At 36.9% G+C, this 8349-nt stretch overlaps 1 long non-coding RNA gene across 1 annotated transcript; it reads right to left on the reverse strand.

Moving 5' to 3' along the window:
- Positions 1-1157: 1157 nt before the first annotated feature.
- On the reverse strand, positions 1158-7796 carry Gm31076. The gene is made up of 3 exons (XR_373279.2): positions 7690-7796; positions 7099-7190; positions 1158-1206 (listed from the first exon to the last, which is right to left on the reverse strand). It is a non-coding gene; the product is annotated as a predicted gene, 31076 (long non-coding RNA).
- Positions 7797-8349: the final 553 nt, after the last annotated feature.

Here is an 8349-nt window from a genome sequence, read left to right on the forward strand (position 1 = left end):
CTTTCACTTTTTTAATTTTGAAAATATCTCACATGTATACCCTGCACCTTGAGGAGAATTCTGGGTTCTTGTGACAAGACTCCAAGAAAGCCAGACAAGAGTCTTACGACCTCTGTTTCTTCAAAAACACGGAATTGTTCTTGGGCTGTGTGTGGGTGCCTCTCCCAGGGGTAGCAGAGAGGAGTTCATTGACTTCAGATGATTCATTACAACTGGATGTTGTTATTTGTTTATAGGCCTTTATTGGGAAAACATGTGCTTGCCCTGTGCAGCTTGTCCCTGTGATTGTGCACATTACTACTGTAATTCTCAACCCTAAGAGAATTAATTGTCTGATGATCTGAATAAAGTTGGCTGATGCACAAAACTTTAGCTTGTCTTATTTGTAGGCTCTATTCTCCCAGGTCCCACAGCCTGAAAAGCAGTAAACAACGTAGCTTGGTCATTGTTATGCACACATTCTTTCTCCACATCACCCTACCCCATAATGTATCTCACATGTCCTTCCTAGACGCATGTCTTCTAAAGTGTTTTTTTTTAATGTTTAAAATAATTTTAACCATTTTTATTATTCATTAAATCTCTTTACTTTTACTTGTGTTTTATTTTTCTGAAGTTCTTAGGAAGCCTGCTCATTATGTCACACATTCATTTGAATTTCTTTTTTTTTAATAAAAGCTTGCTGAGAACTTAATTCTTGAATTTCATTTTAGATAGGTCTCATTCCTTTTCTATATTCATTGAAATGTCATTGTTTATATATCTTGAAAGCGTCTTCAATCATGTTTCATAGTAATGACAATATCTTATGTTTGTCTTATAGCTGTATAAAGTATAGGCTTTTCAAGTATTTATTTTATTGCCTGTAAAAATACTTATTAAAATTGTTTCATTTTCTTTCGGGTAATTCTCCTCATATTGCAGATTGTTTTTTTCCCCATTGTCATGGCTGTTGCTTGTTTATTCATCTTGAAGTAGGAGAGTTCTACATAGGGATTGATGTTGGCCCAGCGACAATGTGTAAATTCTCTTTGATGTACGTTAATGTTAGGCTGAGTGGGATTAGGAAATTTTTCAGTTTTAAAGTGTGCAGTTTAGACATGTCTGAACACTCAGCACATTCTTATGACCTTACAGTATTCATACAAATTGCTTTACCTTGCTATAATGGGTAACATTCCATACGACAACTTTCTGGTTTCCTTTCTGAGAAAAAAAAAAAGAAAACAATTAGTATGTAATAATATGTGAGTTTTAAAAAATAATTTATTTACAACCCAAACACTGCCCCCTCTAGGTTCCCCACTCACTGAGTATTTCACCCACCCCCTTCTTCTTGGCTCTGAGAGGGTAGCTCCCACTTGGTATCCTCCAATCCTTTGCAGGATTAGGACCATCCTCTCCTACTGAGGCAGAACAAGGTAGCGCTCTGTTACACATGTGCCAGAATCGTCAGATTAGTCTATTTCATGCTCTCTCTTTCCTGAGTGGCTCAGTCTCTTAGGGCTCTCAGAGGTCCAGCTTAGTTGGCACTGCTGGTCTTCCTATGGGATTGAGATCCCCTTTAGTTCCTTCAATCCTTTCCCTGTCTAATGTTTGACTGTGGGTCTGTGCATCTGTTTCAGCCAATTGCTGGGTAGAACCTCTCAGAGGACAGTTATGCTGGGCTTCTGTCTGTAGGCGTAATAGAATATCATTAATAGTGTCAGGGATTGTTGTTTGCTCATGGAATGGTTTTCACGTTGGGACAATTATTAGTTGACCATTCCTTCAGGTTCTGTTCTATCTTTGTCCCTGAATTTCTTTTAGACAGTCTAGATTTTGGGTCAAACGTTTTGTGGATAGGTTGGTGTCCTCATCCCTCCACTGGGGGGTCCTGCCTGGCTACAGGAGATTGTTTCTTCAGGTTCCATGTCCCTACTGGTAGGCATCTCAGGTATGGCCACCCACATTGATTCCTGGGTGTCTCTGGGACTTCCTAGAGACACAACCCCTGCTCCTGAGCAACTGCAGATTTCCATTCATTCTCCTGGGCCTCTGGGTTTTTCTTCTGTCTTTTTCCACCCCTGATCCTGCCCTATTTCCCTCCCCTCTTCCACCCAGGTCCCCCTTCCTCTACCTCCCAGGACAATTTTGTTCCCCAGTCTAAGTGGAAATTAAGCATCATCACTTGGGCCTTCGTTGTTTAACTTCTGTTGGTCTGTAGGATATATTACATGCATTCTATACTTTATGGCTAATATCCACTTATCAGTGTGTACATATATGTCATGCATGTCCTTATGGTTCTGAGTTACCTTACTCAGGATATTTTCTAGTTCTATTCATTTGCCTGCAAAATTCATGATGTCCATGTTTATAATAGCTGAAAAGTGTTCCACTGTGTAAATGAACCACATTTTCTGTATCCACTCTTCAGCTGAAGGACATTTGTGTTGCTTTCAGTTTCCAAATATTACAAATAAGGCTGATACGAACACAGTAGAGCAAGTGTCCTTGTAGTATGGTAGAGCATGCATCTCTTGGGTCTTCAGGTGGAACTATTTCCAATTTTCTGAGAAAATGCCCGATTGATTTCCAGTTTGCAGTCCCACCAGCAATGGATGAATATTCCCCTTCCTCCACATCCTTGCCAGCATGTGTTGTCATTTGATCTTTTGATCTTAGACATTCTGATTGGTACAAGGTGGAATCTCAGGTTTTTTCCCCCAGTGACTAGGAATTTGATCATCTTTTAAGTCCTCCTCCATTCTAGATTCCTATTTTGGGGATTTTCTTTTTAGCTCTGTTTCCCATTTTTAAAACCAGATTATTTGGTTTGTTTGAGACTAACTTCTTGAGTTCTTTATATATTCAGATATTAGCCCTCTGTTAGATGTAGGATTAGTGATGATATTTTCCCAACCTGTGGACTTAAAGAAGCTTTTCAGTTTGATGAGGTCCCATTTATCAATTGTTGATCTTAGAGTCTGAGCCATTAGTGTTGTGCTCAGCAAATTGTCTCCTGTACCAATGTGTTTAAGGCTATTTCCCGCTTTTTCTTCTATTAGTTTAGTGTATCCAGTTTTATATTGAGGTCCTTGATGTAGTTGGACTTGAGTTTTGTGCAGGGTGATAAATATGTCTATTTGCATTCTTTTACATGCAGACATCCAGTTAGACCACCACTGTTTGTTGAATATTTTTTTCCTTTTTCCACTGCATGGTTTTGGCTTCTTTGTCAAAAATTAAGTGTCCGTAAGTATATGGGTTTATTTCTGGGTCTTCAATTTGACTCAATTAATCAATCTGTATGTTTGTATACCAATACCATACAGTTTAAAAAATACAATTGCTATAAAAAATACAATTGCTATGTAGTACAGCTAGAAGTCAAGGATGATGATACCTCCAGGAGTTCTTATTTTATAGGATTTTTGTGACTATCCTGTTTTTGTTTGTTTGTTTGTTTGTTTAACCATAGGAAGTTGTGAATTGCTCTTTTAAGGATTGTAAAATATTTTGTTGGAATTGCACTGAATTAGATTTTTTTGTTTGCTTTTGTTTTTGGTAAGATGACATTTCATTATGTTAATCCATGAGTATGAGACATCTTTCCATCTTCTAATATCTTCTTCAATTTTTTTTTTTCTTCAGGGACTTGAATTTTTTGTCATACTGATCCATCACTTGCTTTGGTAGAGTTACACCAAGATATTTTATGTTATTTGTGGCTATTTTGAAGGGTGTTGTTTCCCTAATTTTTTCTCTCTCCAGTTTATCATTTGTATATGTGAGGGTAACTGATTTCTTTGTGTTAATTTTATTTCCAGCCACGTGGCTAAAGTTGTTTATCAGCTGCAGGAGTTCTCTGGTAGAATTTTGGGGGTTGCTTATGTATACAATTATGTCATTCAAAAATTATGATACTTTAATATTTTCCTTTCCAATTTGTACACCCTTTATCTCCTTTTTTTATTGATCTAGCTAGAACTTCAAATACTACATTCAGTAGATAGGGAGAATGTGGGCAGCCGTGTCTTTTCCATGATTTTAGTGCAATTGTTTCAAGTTTCTCTCCATTTAATTTGATGTTTCTTTTTTTATTAATCATTTTATTTGTTTACATTTCAAATGATATCCCCCTTCCCAGTTAAGACTCCTTAACCCCCTATGACATCTCTTCTCCCAGTCTCCCCTTTGCTTTTATGAGGGTGCTCCTCCACCCACTCACCCAATCCTGCCTCACCACTTTAGCTTGCTTTTGGCTTGCCATATGTTATTTTTATTGTGTTTAGGTATGTGCCATGAATCTTTTCTCTCCTAGATTTTTAACATGAAAGGATGCAGACTATCATCCAAGATTTTCTCAGCATCTAATAAAATGATCATGTGATTTTTGCCTTTCAGTTTGTTTATATTATATATTATGTTGATGGATTTTCCTACATTGAACCATTCATCCTTCTATCCCTGGGATAAAGCATACTTGATCATGGTAAATTATGTTTTTCTATATTTATTTTATTGGTTATTTTATTCATTTACATTTCAAATGTTGCCCTCTCCCCAGTTTCCCCCTAGAGTCCCCCACCCATTCCTTCGACCTCCCCTTTGCCTCTAAGAGGGTGCTACCCCACCCACCTACTCCCTTCTGCCTTACCTCTCTAGCATACTCCTCTGCTGGGCTCTTTCCTTCTTTCTTTCTCTTTTCTTACTTTTTTTCTTTTCTTTTCTTTTTTTGGGGGGGGGGGCATTTAATGACTGCTTTTATTTTCTGAGGTGTTAAGGGACTGTTTAGATATTTTACCTAATCTTGATTTAACTTTGGTAAGTGGTATCTGACTAGAAAATAATGCATTTCATTTAGATTTTCCAGTTTTGTAGAGTATAAGCCTTTGATAGTAAGACCTAATAATTTTTAAAATTTCCTTAGTTTTTATTGTTACATCTCCCTTTTTATTTCTGATTTTGTTAATTTGGATACTATCTCTGTGCCTTTTAGTTAGTTTTGGCTAAGGGTTTGTCTGTCTTGTTGATTTTCTCAAAGAAGCAACTCTTGGTTTTATTGATTGTATTTTTCTTCTTTTTTCTATTTGATTGATTTCAGCCCTGGATTTAACTATCACCTCCTATCAACTCCTCTTGGGTGTGTTTCATTTTCTTCTAGAGCTTTTTGGTGTGATGTTAGGATGATAGTATGAGATCCCTCCAATTTCTTTATGAAGGCACTTAGTGTAATTAATTTTCCTCTTAGCATTGTTTTCAATGTGTCCCCTAATTTTGGGTACATTTTTCCTTAATTTTCATTGAATTCTATAAAATTTTTAATTTCTTTCTTTATTCCTTCTGTGATCAATTCAGTAGAGACTTGTTCCATTTCAACAAGCATGTGGGCTTTCTTTTGGTTCTGTTAAGTCCAGCCTTAATCTGTGGTGGTATGATAGAATACAAGGTGTTAGTTCAATCTTTTTTTATTTGTTGAGGCTTATTTTGTGTCTGACTATATGGTCAATTTTTGAGAAGGTTCCATGAGGTGCTGAGAAGATATGTTATTTTGGGGGGGAGAGGGCAAGGTTCTGTAGATATCTGTTAAATCTATTTGTTTCATAATATCTGTTATTTTCATTGTTTCTTTATATCGTATCTGTTTGATGACCTGTCCTTTGGTTGAAGTGGGATGTTGAAGTCTACCACCATCATTGAGAGGGTTCAATGTGTGATTTAAACTCTATTACAGTTTTCTGGTTGTTGGTGTCTGTTTATTTGTTTTAATGAATGTATGTGTCCTTGCATTTAGGGCATAGATGTTCAGATTTGAACATCTATGTGGAATTTTTTCTTTGATGAGTATGAAGTATCCTTTACCATGTCGTTGGATTACTTTTGGTGGAAAGTCTATTTTACTAGATACTAGAATGGTTGCTTTAGCTTTTTTCTTAGTTCTGTTTCCTTGGAAACATATTTTTCCTACCCTTTACTCCAAGATAGTGTCTATCTTTGTTTCTGAGGCATGTGGTTGCTGGGAATTGAACTCAGGACATCTGGAAGAGCAGTCAGTGCTCTTAACAGCTGAGCCATCTCGCCAGCCTGGCATGTTTCTTACATGCAGTAGAATAATGGATCCTGTTTATGTACCTAGTTTGTTAGCCTCTGTGTTTTTATTGGTGATTTGAGTCCATTGATGTTGAGAAATATTAATGACCAATGACTGTTAGTTCCTGTTGCTAATGTATGTGTGTGTATGTGTGTGTGTCTGTGTGTGTGTGTGTGTGTGTGTGTGTTCTTTTGGGTTTGCTGTAGGATGATTAATTTCTTGTGATTTCTTGGATGTAGTTACCCTCCTTGTGTTGGGAGTTTTCCTTCTAGTATTCTCTGTAGGAAAGCAATAGTAGAAAAGTATTGTTTAAATTAATTTTTGTCATAGAACATTTTGGTTTCTCCATCTATGGTGATTGAGAGGTTTGCTGAATGTAGTAGCCTGGCTTTGCATCTGTAGTGCCTTAGAGTCTGCAAGACGTGTCCAGGATCTTCTGGCTTTAAGCATATCTTTTGAGATGCCCAGTGTAATTTGTATAGGACTGCCTTTATACATTATTTGGCCTTTTTTTTCCTTGTAGCTTTTAATACTCTTTCTTTATTCTGTACAGTTAGTGTTTTGATTATGATATTATGGATTTTCTTTTCTAGTCTGATCTGTTTGGTGTTCTGTAAGTTCCTTGTAAGTTTATAGCCGTCTTTTTCTAGGTTAGGAAAGATTTTGTTGAAGACATTTTCTGGCCCTTTGACGTGTGAATCTTCACCCTCTTCTATTCCTATTATTCTTAGGTTTGGTCTTTTCATTGCATTCCAAACTTTCTGGTAAATCTTTATAGCTATGTTAGTTATTACTGTTCATTTTCTTATGAAAAAATAGTATTTTAAGTAAATTATCAATAAAAATTTAATTCTACCCATGTCCCATAAAAATAGTGTGAATCTGTGTCTGTTATAAATATTAGGCTATACTAGATACATTTTATTAAATGTTTTATAATAAGCACTGGAAAGCTCAAGGAACAGTAAAATTTGAATATGAAGTAAAATAAAGTGTTATACTATGTGTGTGTGGTAGAGTACCTGATATAAAGTTGTCGTTCTTTCCAGTTAGAATCTGATAATAGCATGTTTGGTTTCCAACATCTTCTTGGGAGAAAGAACTGCTCAGATCACTGCTCAGATTCACAGAAAGTAACAGAGAAAAGAGAAGTAACACCAGGTATTAAAATCTCACTGCCAGCAGAACAAGGCTTCCAATATTTCTATTTAGAATCAAATTCAGGGGGAAAGTGTTTGGACTTCAAATCAGCATGGCTTATAAAGGAAGACAGTTGGCAATTAGGTCAAATGCAATATAGCTCTCCCAGAAAGAACCTTATGCTAGAGAAAGTACTCAAGGAGCTAAAGGGATCTGCAACCCTATAGGTGGAACAACAATATGAATTAACCAGTAACCCCTGGAGCTCATGTCTCTAGCTGCATATGTAGCAGAAGATGGCCTAGTCAGCCATCAGTGGAAAGAGAGGCCCATTGGTTGTGCTAACTTTATATGCCTCAGTACAGGGGAACACCAGTGCCAAAGAAGTGGGAGTGGGTGGGTAGGTGAGTGGGGGGGGGGAAGGGCATGGGGGACTTTTGGGATAGCATTGGAAATATTAATGAAAAAAATACCTAATTAAAAAATCATATAGGAAGCAGGATCAACTCAGTTCATCTAGAATATTCTGCAGATCACTGTCTTCAATATTAGCTCAAGAGATTCATAGTCTGGTGGTTGTAAACTGTGAAACCTGTTCAATCGTCTGACACATAACAAATGAGAAAGTGGGATAAATGTAGATTTTGTCTAGATCTGGCTTGATATTAATGTGTGATTATTTACATGAAGATATAGTGTAGAAGTATTCACCTGGTTTAATTGTCATCTCAAAGGCTTACTACTGAATAAGTTCACACTTTCTCATTCTTTCAGAACTCTAGCTCTCTGGTTTGACTCACTTCTGGCTCAATTCCTCTCTAAGCTGATTGATTCAATCTGTCTTCTTGGGGTTTCTCACTGAATTGCTCTGCTTGGTCTCGAACTAACTCTGACAAAGTGTTCTTATCTTCTTACTCCTTCCTATTATCTGTCTTCAACTGCCTCTGCTGACCTATAGTGAAATGCATGAACACTTGAGTGAACTCAACAATGCACTGCACTCCTAACTGAACTGAGCTGAACTGTCAAAGCTGCCCTGACTGAACTCAACTGACATGCACAGAAATGATAGAACTGACTTTAACTTATCACATTGACTTAACCAAAGTGACTGACTAGAACTCAGAGATATG

Source organism: Mus musculus, chromosome 1 (assembly GCF_000001635.26).
Source record: "Mus musculus strain C57BL/6J chromosome 1, GRCm38.p6 C57BL/6J".
In the NCBI taxonomy this organism is placed as follows: domain Eukaryota; kingdom Metazoa; phylum Chordata; class Mammalia; order Rodentia; family Muridae; genus Mus; species Mus musculus.